This window comes from Sinocyclocheilus rhinocerous, unplaced genomic scaffold, assembly GCF_001515625.1.
Source record: "Sinocyclocheilus rhinocerous isolate Xijiao unplaced genomic scaffold, SAMN03320098_v1.1 scaffold2098, whole genome shotgun sequence".
NCBI classification, from domain to species: Eukaryota; Metazoa; Chordata; class Actinopteri; order Cypriniformes; family Cyprinidae; genus Sinocyclocheilus; species Sinocyclocheilus rhinocerous.
In genome coordinates, this window is record NW_015645072.1 from 169893 (window position 1) to 183697 (window position 13805).

Genomic DNA, 13805 nt, shown 5'->3' on the forward strand with positions numbered 1-13805 from the left:
ACACATAGCTATCATATATTTTCTTTTAGCATGTTTTTTTTATGGGCAGAAGTGCAAAACGTTGAAGTCGACCAAACTGAATGCATAAGCAAATAAAGAAACAAATGCTACAAACAAACGCATAAGGTAACAGTATTCAAGTAACTATTTACTTATATCGCGTTAAGATTTTCAAGCTCTGGGCCTAAATAATAATAATAATAATAAGTTATCTTAATTGGAAGCTTCATCCCCTACTTCAAATTATAACCATGCATTATTTGCAATTATTATTAATATTTCTACAAGCCTATGAGATAATAAAAACAACAACATTAATATAATAATAATAATACAATGTATAACAATGATAGTTAATAGTGTTAATTCAAGGAATATATACATTTATTGTGAATTGATATATGAATGTTTGTTAAATGATTATTATTAGGCTTGGGGTAATGCTTATTTCCTGTTCAAATAGTTTTCTCTAATATCTGAAATATCCTCTAGAGGGAGGTGTTTATCGGTAATCAGACAAAGAAAGAAAAAGAAAGAACGAAAGAACGAAAGAAAGTATTAAGGAAATAGTTAAAATATATAGCCTGTCATGTGTACCATTGAATGCCTTAGAGCAGCCAAAATTAATTCATTTTTAGCTCAGCTCATTCTGGCATTTTTTTTCCATTCCACAGGTCATCCATCACATGATTGTGTAACACTATAAACTGGTGTAAAAAGACAGGAATTTTTATGCCAATATATTGTCTTTAGCATAATTTCAAAATATGATGTTATTGTAAATTGTTACTGAAAAATTACAGAGGTTGTTTATGCTGTTTGTTTACCAAAACTGCTTCAAAGAATTGAACAAGTGTTCTGTTATTGTGACCTCATTTGTTTGTGTGACTTTATACGTTAGCTATTGATGCAGTCTTTGTGAACTCATGTAGCCTATTAATGTATGTGCTAGTTAAATTGATGATTCTTATATATTGACCATATTGACAAAGTAATGTAGTAATACATAATACAATATAACTGTATATCATGTTAAAAGGCCAGTTTCCTAACCTTTTTTATTTTACGTTTCAGAGCGAGTCTGAAGAAATGTCACCAAAGATGAGGATAGAGAATATTGGCAGGTTGGATTTATGTATTTAAACTTTTAATTTTAGATTTCATTGTAAGTTATGCTACTATACAGCACTGTTGACAACCTCTTCACAAGTTGTTTTGATGAGCATAATCTTTACCATGTACAATATGGTATGTGCCACACCGACCTGTTATCATTTGCCAATAGTTTAGTTGCCTATATGAATGCAGTGGTCCGGTCGTTTAGGATTGTTTACCATTCCTAGCAATGAAAGAAGACACTGTAGTTTATAAAGTCACTAATTAATGAGAGATGTGTTTTGACTTTAACCACATATTTTTACCCAAAAGTCCAGTTATGATAGTGAGGGAGAACTGGGAAACCCAGCAGCAGCCATGTGTTATTAGGGGGGACAATTAGAAGCATTTGTTAATTTAGCTGTCATAGCACAAAATTATTCAAAGAGGCTACTAGGGTTGCAAAGGGGCGGAAACTTTCCATGGGAACTTCGTTCGTCTGGGGAATTTTGGAAATATTCCAAGTTTGAAACTTACCAGGAATTTATGGGAATTTACGGGAATTTTTGGACATTTATGAGAATTAATTGGAAATTTGGGGAAATTTATAAAACTATCATATACAAACATAAATATAAACATTTTGTTTGATCATAGGCTCACATGCATGCAAACTAATACAAATTTTAAATTTTAAATCATCCTTGTTGAATATACCGTAAGTATTAATTTATTTTTTTTAAAAAAGAGAGAAAAGATACTGACCCCAAACTTTTGAATAGTAGTGTATTGTTAAAAAAAGGATTTCTATTTTAAATAAATGCTGTTCTTTTTTTTAACTCTGTATTCAAAGAATCCTGAAAAAAGAATCACAGGTAATAAAAAATTAATAAATAAATAAAAAATTAAGCCGCACAACTGTTTCCAAAATTGATTATAAATAAGCATATTAGAATGATTTCAGAAGAATCATGTGACACTGAAGACTGGAGTAATGATGTTCAAAATTCAGCTTTGCATCACAGAAATACATTATATTTTAAAGTATATTAAAACAGAAAACCATTATTTTAAATTGTAATAGTAATACAATATTACTGTTTTGTTCTGTATTTGATTAAATTAATGAAGGCTTGATGAGCAAAATATATGCAATGTTTAAAACATTAAAATGGTAATGTTTCCAAACGTTTGACCAGTACTGTACTTCTGTATGATAACAGAAAACTGGCTATAGCAGAAAGAGCATCACAGCTTGAGCTAGCTAGCACGTACCTCATAAATTGTCAATGAAATAGTGCTAACTCGCTTAGATATTTCATATCTTGATTTTACTGGCTAGATAGCTACTGTATAAACCCTTTTTGGTATTTACTAGTTAAACTTGAATCCCATAGATCAAATATATTTAGAATATGAAAACTTGGATGTAGTCTTTGGGATCAAATGCAGCAAGTGTGCCTTCAGAGAAAATGGAGGGGAATCCCCCTCTTAGGTGACTAGAGGGGATTGTGTGTGAAGGAGGGTCATTTTTAGACTTCTGTTTTATTATCTCACCTAAATGTTTGTTCCAGTCTATGGTTTGTTCAGTCAGTATATTTGTTTTTACAATGGTATAGCCTAATTTAGTTGCACAGTATATTACACACAGCACAAGGAAGTTTTAAACACAATTTTTTGTAATATTCATGTAATTTACACGTATACTTACCAAGATGAACATTGATATTTTTGTGTGCAGGATTTAAGAAATGAACTGTTCATGTTATGGAGGAAAGCACAGTGCATGTAGGGGGTGTGGCCTCAATAGCCCTCCAGTAAGCAGTGTGCTGTGTGCATGCTATTGAGCAATGTGTAGGGTGGAAATTAAACTGAAATTGCATTAAAGGGGTCATATGATGCGATTTCAAGTTTTCCTTTCTCTTCAATTCCCGGAATTTTGCAACCCTAGAGGCTACACACACACACACACACACACACACACACATTTTTACATTATATATATTTACATTAATGTAAAATGCTAATCCAAGTTTTAAAAAAAATCTGCTTAAATGTACAATTATTCTGTGACTTCTAAAAAGTATATATATATATATATATACCCATATTTTAATAGAATATTTGACATAATAGCAACACTGAATTCGAATTGAATGATTCTATCAATTAGGCTATAGGTTTTAATGAAAAGCGAAAATGTTAACCATTGATGAGCAAGTCATGTAATGCTAAATTTCTCTGAATCTGTTCCAATGAACAAACAAACTCATCTACATCTTGGATGGCATTTGTGTGTGAATTATTTCTTTAATCCCTAGATTAAAGTGTTAATGTATTGAACTTTTCGGATATAATATATATAACAGTAATAATAGACAAATTACTCTTGAGTATGAACAGATATTTTTTTGTTGTTTTATACCCATATTTTAATAGAATATTTGACATAATAGCAACACTGAATTCGAATTGAATGATTCTATCAATTAGGCTATAGGTTTTAATGAAAAGCGAAAATGTTTGAAATGTACATTTAACTCTTGGAATTACTGAATAATAACCCCTAGAATTACAATAATTGAATTTAATATTTATTATTTACAGTTTAATTAGTAACACTAGTAATAACATGCCACTCAGGCCTTCTGTTCGTTTCCCTACTGTTTCGACTAACTAAATGTTGATATTCAAATGGAATGACAAAATTAATTAGGAAGAGCGTAGCCATGTATTGAGATGAGATTTTGTGCATATGGTCAAGAGAAAAATAAGTTGGGGGTGGGGGTGGGGGAATCCAGTTCTAAACTCGATCGTCAAATTCAGGGATGGGCAACTGGCGGCCCTCGGCACTGTACACGGCCGCTGGATCATACTCGGATGATCAATTTATTTTAAAAACATTTGAATAAGTAAGTCACGGAAAGATTGCTTTCAGTTTATGATGTTAATACTAATTCCAACCAGGAGATGTCGCTATTTCCAGCCGCTCCTCGTATTAATTACAGAGTAGTGTGAACGTTCACTAACGTTCGCAAAAATAAACGAATGAAAATCGTGTTTTCCAGTCAGGATGGTAGACAGATTATCTTTTTACCAAGTTCAAGGGCATACCCATATGTTTGGTTTGTTTGGAAACGTAATCTGTAATGAAAGATTTTAGTTTAAATCGCCATTACATCACTGCTCACAAAGAAGTATGAATGATACATCATTGACGCCAGAGTTGCACTTGCCTCAGATTTCAAAGGTAAAAATACATTCATATTTGGCAAAAAGGTTTTGTTGACTGTTTACCGTAAAATACATAGTCAACAAAACCTTTTTGTCAAATGCATGACAGAAATGTATATGCACTGACTGAATTATGTTCTTATAATATTACTAGTCCTATGTTTATGGTACTATTTGGAATAACTTTTTTTTTTAATAAGCACTTTTTAACTGTCCTAATCAAACTGTACTAATCAAAAACAGGCTCTCTACATTTGTTTGATTGCAAATTTACAGACAATGCAATTGAGATGTTTACATTTGCTTGTTGGGGTAATATTGCTTGTCACCTGACAACAAAGTTTCCCATTTGAATTAGCATACCTGCACAAGTTCCTGGAGGGCCACAGCTCTGCACAGTTTTGCTCTAACCCTAATCAAACACACCTGCTCCAGCTAATCAAGGTCTTCAGGATTACTAGAAACGTCCAAGCAGGTGTGAGTTGGAGCTGGTTGGAGCTAAACTCTGCAGAGCTGTGGCCCTCCAGGAATTGAGTTTGAGACCACTGGGTGTGTGGATGTGGATTAGTAATCTGGTCCCTTGGTTTAAAGGAGAAAAAGTGCTGGCACTAGTCACTATCGTCAGTTGCCCATCCCTGGTCTAAATATTACAGTTTATCAGTAAATGCACACTGCTTTCAAATGGGGCATCTAATTGGGGCATCCCATATCATCCCTATACTATAACTTAAGCCATGCATTATTTGCCATTATTACTGATATTATTAAAAGCCTAGCTGAAGTAATAATAATAATAATAGTAATATATGCATATCCATTACTGTAGTTCATTTAAGAAATGTATTGTGCATTGCTTTATGAATGTTAATTATTATTATTAGGCTATATGCTTAAATTCCTGTTCAGATTGTTTTCTTTAATGTTTGAAATATCCTCTAGATGGGGGTGTTTATCCATAATTAGACTGATCAGTGATTGATATGTGAACAGAGCAGCAGCAGGTCTTCTGACCATGACCATTCAAGCTCCAGGAATAAGTAATTTGAGTTTAAGTCATGCATGCTGTATTATGTATGCATCATGACCTGAGAGAAAAAGAAAATGCATTTAAAAGTTAAACCTATTTGTCTTTTGTGCCATTGAAAGCTAGAACAGCTGAAATGAATTCATTTTCAGCTCACTAGCTCAGATTGGCAAATGCAAATTCTTTCATTCCACAGGTCATCACATAATTTTTAGCACTGTAAACTGGTGTGAAAGGACAGAAATTCTTAAATTGTTACAGAAAAAAATACTGCAGTTGTTTATGCTGTTTGTTTATCAAAACTGCTTCAAAAAATAGTTTTAATTTATTGCGTGCTTTCATTTGGACCATTTTACTTCTCAAAACCAACAAGGCACAAGTTCAAAGTAATGCAATGAAATCAGCTCAAATGCCTTTGAGAACTATTAGTATCACTGGTTGTTTGACCAGTGTTTATTGACCAGAACTCATTTTCAGGGACATTGAAATATGTTGTAATTATTGTTATAAATGAGCTTTTAAAATATTTATTGATATTTCTGGATAATGTTTTGTCCTAACACCTCTCTTGGCCTGTTAGATTATTCATCCATGGCAATTCTTATTTTGAATCCACAACAAAGCTGTTTTTAAATTACATTTACATTTACACATTTGACAGATGCTTTTATCCAAAGCGATATGCACTGCATTCAAGATACTTTTTTTTCCAATTCATGCATTCTCTGGGAAATGAACTCATGACCTTGGCATTGGTACCGCCATTTTCCTCTGTTTGAGCTAGTAGGTTAACGCACTTTTGCGTTATATTTATGTTTTTAAATCAGTAAAAACTATGGTGCATAATCGCTGAATTAAATAAAAAAAAATTGTTGTGCATTACCCTTATTGGATGTGCTACCTGATGTTTGCAGGACACTCTTACAATTTTAGCAGCTACATATTGTCTGTCACTCTTATTCAGTATTTTATAGTGAGTTTTAAGTGAGAGTTCAAACAAATGATAAAAGCATCAAAATAATCCACAAGTAATCCACACGACTCCAGTCCATCAATAATGTCTTGAAAAGCCGTGATGTTTTTATCAGATGTTTGAACTCTAATTCTGACGGCACCCATTCACTCTAGAGCACTCTGGACCATATGTGTTGAGTATGTGATGTCCAGTCTGTTATTACTTGAATCCTTTCCCATGCAAATGAAACACACACACACACACACACGTTTACTTGGCTATAAATGGGGACATTCCATAGGTGTAATGGTTTTTATACTGTACAAACTGTATTTTCTATCGTCCTACACAACCCTACACCTAAATCTCCCCCTCACAGAAAACTTTCTGCATTTTTACAATTGTAAAAAAACTTTGTTTACTTTATTTTTATATCAGTTTTACAAATGAGGACGTCCCCAAAGGGAGGTTTTTGGAGATTTTGTCAGGTTTAATTCACTTTTGGGTACAAATTTGTCCCCAAAATATGGTTAAGTAGGTACACACACACACACACACACCATATACACCAGTACAGACACACACACACATCTTCCCCTCATTGAGACATGCTTCCTTCCTTTTCCCAGATGCTTTTGTATGGAGAGCCACCCAGTTATTTAAAAAGTCCATTAGGCACTTGTTTAGAGAGCCTGAGATTAAAAATAACAAAAAACAGGCCTAGAGCTCAACATGGCAGCATCACATGTTGTGTGCTGTATGTTTGGACATTTGCACAGAATTCGGGGGGAATATAATTAAGTAAAATACCGTGAATTATAAACTACTCACAAAGACATGTCCAGTGTCTAGTTCAAAGTTATTATCTAAAAAGGTCAAATTGACTTTGACAATGGAAAGAAGACTAGTCGAAGCATATGGCCCTCCTCAAGGGACATTTTTATCGTCAAGGATGTCAGAGCTTAATCAGACCTGAAATTGACAAACTCCAGGCGTGTTGTTTTTTTCTTCATTGTTTTCCTTTTTTACCAAAACTGAAAAGAAATACATAATGACATTATTTTTATAATCTTTGTCACTGACAACGTATGCATCAATTTTGTCTTTCTGTGTGCTTGATGCATTAGTACGGCTTTTAAAAACGACAGTCTACGTAATGCATGTGCATGTTTCTATTTTTGTTGTTGTTTTATCTTTATTCTAGTTGATTTCAGAGATAGCTAACTAAAGTTAGGCATAATGCGTCCTTTCCCACAATCTTAAGAATAAACACTGCAACAGCTCATTGTAGCATATTGTATCCATGTTCTTCTTTACACTGTTGTCGCCCACCACACACTGAGTGAAGGTCCCTCAGTTGCCTGGGATCATAGACGCTGGCAGGCTGAAAATGGGAGGCATGACATAGTCCAAGAAGCATGAAACAGTCTCACCCACGCGCTCCTGCCTGATGTAGCCCACAGAGACCATGTTCTCCTTCATATTGAGACTTGTAGCTACCTCTAAGCTGAAACGTCTTCCTCTATTTGTGCATTCGTTTGGTCACTGTCAAAATCATGTGTGTGAGATCACCACTTTTGGCACAGTGATGTCTGTGCATCTGAACAGGCTGCATTTTTTATGCATTTGTTAAATACAAGCTGTTATTTCTTTCTATTAGAGCATGAAACACCTCATTCGTTGGCTTTATGTGTGCGCAAGACTATTTTGCCATGATTTATGCGATGAATATGTAAAGCCACGCATTAAAGAATTCTCTCCTGATTAATCACTGTTATACTGTCATAAGTCATTTGCAATAACAACTGCCAGTTTGCTTATTTTGCTGTCTGTGCTGTAATATAGAATGGTCTCATATTGCATGGCAAAGAACAGATGTGTTCCCCTTTGCTGAAAACGTTATACAACAACGTCTTTCAAATGATGTCTGAAAGAGTCACTGCAAATGTTGACGGTCTTTTAAGAAATGATTTGTTATAAACAACCAAATCTCTCTGGAAAAATTACCTTTGTGTATTTTGTAAGCAATTCATCATGAAACTTGAGTATGGCACTTGATTATATTTTCTGAACATTTTTCAAATAATGGTACTTTAACCTTAATGAAAATTGAATGCAAATGTAACTTTTTGCGTCTATAAAATGTATATTGTGCACTAATTGGTTAGCCTTACTGGGAAAAAGCCATGCAGACCAAAAGCCTTTATAAACCTACTTCATTAAAATAAAGTAGACTTAATGTCTTTCTTTGTAAAGCACTTCTGTAATCAGGTTTACCTAATCTTCTTTTCTAAGGTAAACTTTTTTTATTCAGCAAGGATACATTAAATTGATCAAAAGTGACAATGCAGACTTTTACATGGTTATGAATATATATATATAATATATATATTAATTTCAAATAAATGCTGTTCTTTTGAATTTTCTATTCATCAAAGATTCTTGAAAAAAACGTATCATGGTTTCCACAAAAATATTAGGCAGCACAAATGTTTTCAACATTAATAGTAATAAGAAATGTTTCTTGAGCAGTAAATCAGCATATTAGAATGATCATGTGACACTGAAGACTGCAGTAATGATGCTGAAAATTCAGCTTTGCATCACAGGAATAAATTGCATGTTAAAATATATATATATAAAAAAGACAGTTTTGTTAAATTATAATAGTATTCCATAAAATTATTGTTTTTATTGTATTTTTGCACTAAATAAATATGGATTTTTGAAACCAAAGATGTTTACTAAATGTAGAGATTGTAGTTTGATTCCAAAACATTTTCAACATTTTAAGTAATGTTTAGTTTGGACCACTTTATTGTTTTCTTAATGGTAACTTTGTTATTAACAGTTTAAAATCTGTAGGGAAAAATACATTTAATCTTTAATCTGTTGACTTAAACTTGAGATTAAGTATTTACAGTGTACAGTAAATCCATAACTAATTATATGTGATGACAGTTACATGTTTGACCATGATGCCCAAAATACTGATGCGCCTAACTGAGGACACTGATGTCATGTTGTTGTTGTTTTATTTGATTTTATTATTATTATTATTATTCATTTTAATTTTCTGCAGATATGCAAATATGCAGTACATAAAGAAAAATGTTTGCATGTATGATTAATTCGCTATGTACTAACAAGGCCAACCAAAAGAATAGAAAATAAAATAATGTTTTTCCCAAATAAACAGAAATTGTTTTAGTTCACTTTCAGTAAAGTATCTTTACATTAAACAGTAAGCAACACAAACACTGTGCTCATGGCATGCAAACCCATTAGCCTAAATAATGAAGACAAGGCTTTTCCGTAGTTAATGTGTACAATCGTCTGCATGTTTACACCACATTCATTGCCCCACCAAAGTCTGTAAATGGTACTAAATCATAAACGTCTGCCATACCATGGGTATGGGTGCATATGGCAATAACCTGTTTACAGAGTATACTATTCAACCCCATTGAAGCAGTATTTTGTGCTTTTGAGACCTCGGTACAAATCGCTTGTTTTCTCTCACATGAGAACCCTCCAAAGGTTTGGCACAATGCCGGCAGTTTGATTTGTGTACCGTGTTAGAGCCCACAGCTAGATTGACAAATTCCCTCTCCCCGTCCTGGCTCTGTATTAAACACAATACATTATGGGGCAGCACTTCCCCTATTGTCTGAGTCCGGGTGTGGACCAGATCTCTCTGTCGCCACATTGTGCCTCCTTTCCTCTCGTCCCTCTCTGCCTTGAGAAGCAGCAGAAGTGACTGCACCAGAAAAGAGTTCTGGTCCCTTCACTTCTTATCTATGGACAATATTTGTTGTGGAGTTAATTAAAGAACTTGATCTGATAAGGAGATTAAACCAAAATGAAACTGGTGGCTCTATTAGGCCAAGATATTTGCTTAGCAACAGTGGTTGTTCCTCAAACACACAAAAAATGAAAAATCATTTTAAATATCCATGTTTTAGAATCTCATTACAAATATCTCAGTCACAATATCACTAACCCAAAACTGCCCAAAAATGTTACAGTACAGTACAGATATGATAGTTTTTTGTGATATATATATATATATATATATATATTATCTAATATATACTGGATTTACTGTACACTGTAAATACTTAATCTCAAGTTTAAAACCCGTTTAATCCCATATTTTTCCGAGACATGAAAATATCCAAATGATGTGTCATTAGTAACCCTTTGAAAAAATCAATAATTATTTTTTGGAAAAGTGTGTGAAAAATTGTGTTTTATGGTCGGTCACAATTGTGACCGGTGGGATAATGTGTGTACTGAATTAACATATTTCTGCAGTCATAAAAATTGTTATACTGTATATCTTAGCCCAGCTATTTTAAACTGTTTGATCACATTCTAGGGTTACTATTTTGCATTAAAAAAAACGTATGCAACATTGATAGGAACACTGAGATAAAAGACAAAAAAAATTCAACCATCAGTGCATTTCAAAATTGTTACTTTTTTTGTAAAATATAACATTACATTTTTATATTAGTGCTACCAGTATTACAACATCAATATTGTAATTTTTTGTAACATTTGAATTTTTTATTTAGTGCAATGTTTTGTCGTTGCAACATTTTAGTGTAATTTTCACTAACAACTGCAATTGGATTTATATTGTATACCTAAGTTCACAGTTATCCCACCATTCCATTCCATGACCACACTCAACAAAACTGAATATATGTGAATTCATATATAAATACTAGACACCTTAAAGATAATGTGTACCAAAAATCTTTTGTCATATCTTTATGTTAACATACTTTACTAGCCTTTCGTTTTGGAGCTTTGATGCAGTTATCATCTTCTCAAGGTGCAATAAACTGCTCTGGTCATGTGACAATTTGCCCTAATCATGTGAAACTGCACATATTTAATTGAGACCCTTTATTTTTTCCATATTTGCAGGAAATGCAATAAAACATCAGTCAGTATGGTTTTTAGAGCTTTATAAATGAAACCTTTTTTACGGTCACTATTGTGACCGGTGGGATTAAATGGGTCAACAGATTAAAGATTAAATGTATTTTTCCCTACAAATTTTAAACTGTTAATAACAAAGTTACCATTAAGAAAACAATAAAGTGGTCCAAATTAAACATTACTTAAAATGTTGAAAATGTTTTGGAATCAAACTACAATCTCTACATTTAGTAAACATCTTTGGTTTCAAAAATCCATATTTATTTAGTGCAAAAATAAAATAAAAACAATAATTGTACGGAATACTATAATAATTTAACAAAACTGTCTTTTATTTTTTAATATATATTTTAACATGCAATTTATTCCCGTGATAACAAAGCTGAATTTTCAGCATCATTACTCCAGTTTTCAGTGTCACATGATCCTTCAGAAATTATTCCAATATGCTGATTTACTGCTCAAGAATAATTTCTTATTATTATCAGTGTTGAAAACAGTTGTGCGGCTTCATATTTTTGTGGTTGTTTGACCATATACAGTATAAAAACATGGTCAAACAACCAAACATGCGATGCATTACATCACACTACGTGACGGAGGGTGCAAATCTGTGTTTCTGCCCTTGAATGCACTCAATATTTGTTAGCATGTGAACACTATTTATGTACAGTCACTGCACATCAACACTGTGTATTCAAATTTAGGGTCAAAGGGACACTTGTGCTTCCGGGCAACAGCTCTTTCAAACCGCTGAGTTATAGTCCTGCTCCATTAGCAGAATCTGGCTAATGCAGGCTTGAAAAAATACAGCGAGTCTCCTCTGGGGCAAAATCATTTTTCCTGCTCCGTCTTTCGCACACGCGCACACATCAATGCCTTACAGACTTCTTTCAGTGGGCAAACGGAAACTGTAGTGGGTGAAACTGTGCCACATACTCAGTCAGACGCTAAAGTGCTCGCCTGACAAAATTTGCAGTATCTCCTCCATCACAGATGTTCTGCCACAGAATCACACGCTATTTAACGAGGCCAAAAAGCTGAAACGGAGAGGATCTCACAGCCACATTGTCAAATCTGTCATGAAGGAACAGGGTTGAAATAAACCATCAGGACCTGAGGCAAACACACCGCACTGTAATTTATGGCCGCTGAGGCGAATGCTGACTGCCTAGTCAAAGTATAGCGGGAAGGCAAAACACAAGCTGTGAAAAGCATTTATTAACTTTAACTCCCTAGACGCTCGGAGCCTGCACTTGACAGTGAAATGTTTTGTTAACCCCTTTTTGCAAACGAAACAGTCTGAAACGATTTTTGTGACTTATAATTATATATTTTTACAGATATACACCAGCCATTTTTCTCTGGCATGTTGAGAATGTCCCCCATACAAAATATACATTCTGTATGATTAAATTGGAACCTTCTGGACTATGAAACGGTCCCCTCACGGCAGTCCTGGAAATCCATTCACCTACACAGCTCGCTATGGACAATTACCACACAAGTGGAAAAAGGGTATTTAAGTGCAAGTGCTATGCACAGAGAGACTTTGGGGAAGAGAGGAAAAGAGAAGAAAAATAAGACAAAAACGGCAAACTGAAGTCTGTCCGGAATGCAAAACTATGAACTGTAGCCTGTACTATTTATTTTTTTAAAACCACATGAAGTAGTATAAAATGTAACATTAACAGTTTCAAGCAGTATGCTACATTTTTGCCACATGACCTCTTTATGCTGCTTGTTTGATTCAGTGAGTGACGTTTAGTGCAGTCAAAAAATTATTTAGCATTTTTAACCCAGTTTAGTGTAAATTGTCTTGTCTGATTAAATAATGAATAAAAAATGCTGATAACACTTCCAGGTCATTCCTCACAAGTCAAGCCCATTGCATCATGGGATGCAGTATTCCACACTGTTCTGTTAAATACTGTACATTTTACATTGTTATTATTTAGCAATTTACATATTTCATACTGCAAAAAGTGCAAGTATGCTATCCTATTTCGTACTAAGGCCTATAAAAAACTTACAAGTCTCACAAGGAACATTTAAGGAATTCAAAATTTGAACAAAAAAAAAATGTTTTCATTTAAACATTTATGTGATTAATAAACTGTGCATTCGTGTTGGGAAGTAGCTAAGTAAGTAGTAGTTTAAAAGTAGTGTAGATTTTACAGTAACAACAAGCTGCTTTTGCTAACTTATTATCATAATACTGGTGCATGTCACTAGTGTGACAGAACTTCAGCTGCTTTAAAATAGATACTTTTGCTAATGAGCAGAGATGTAGATGATAAAAGGCTACATCAAACTAGGGCTGTCAAAATGGCTGAAAAACTAAATTCGAATTTTGTACTTAAATATTATCAAAATTCGAATTATATTCGAATTTAAAATGCATAATTTCAGTTATGGTGAAGAATAGCTTTTGGCTTCTCTTCTGAGGCCACAAGAGGGCGCATCGAGCAAAATATTACCAATGCACGTTTATTCAAAGCATAAGATAACATGACTATCTGCGAAAAAAAGTGCATAATGTTT

The 13805-nt window shown here is 33.6% G+C and overlaps 1 long non-coding RNA gene across 1 annotated transcript; it reads right to left on the minus strand.

Annotated features, from left to right (window-relative positions):
- Window positions 1–6718: 6718 nt before the first annotated feature.
- On the minus strand, window positions 6719–10526 carry LOC107705462 (uncharacterized). The gene is made up of 4 exons (XR_001636069.1): window positions 10449–10526; window positions 8401–8406; window positions 6892–6899; window positions 6719–6729 (listed from the first exon to the last, which is right to left on the minus strand). It is a non-coding gene; the product is annotated as an uncharacterized LOC107705462 (long non-coding RNA).
- Window positions 10527–13805: the final 3279 nt, after the last annotated feature.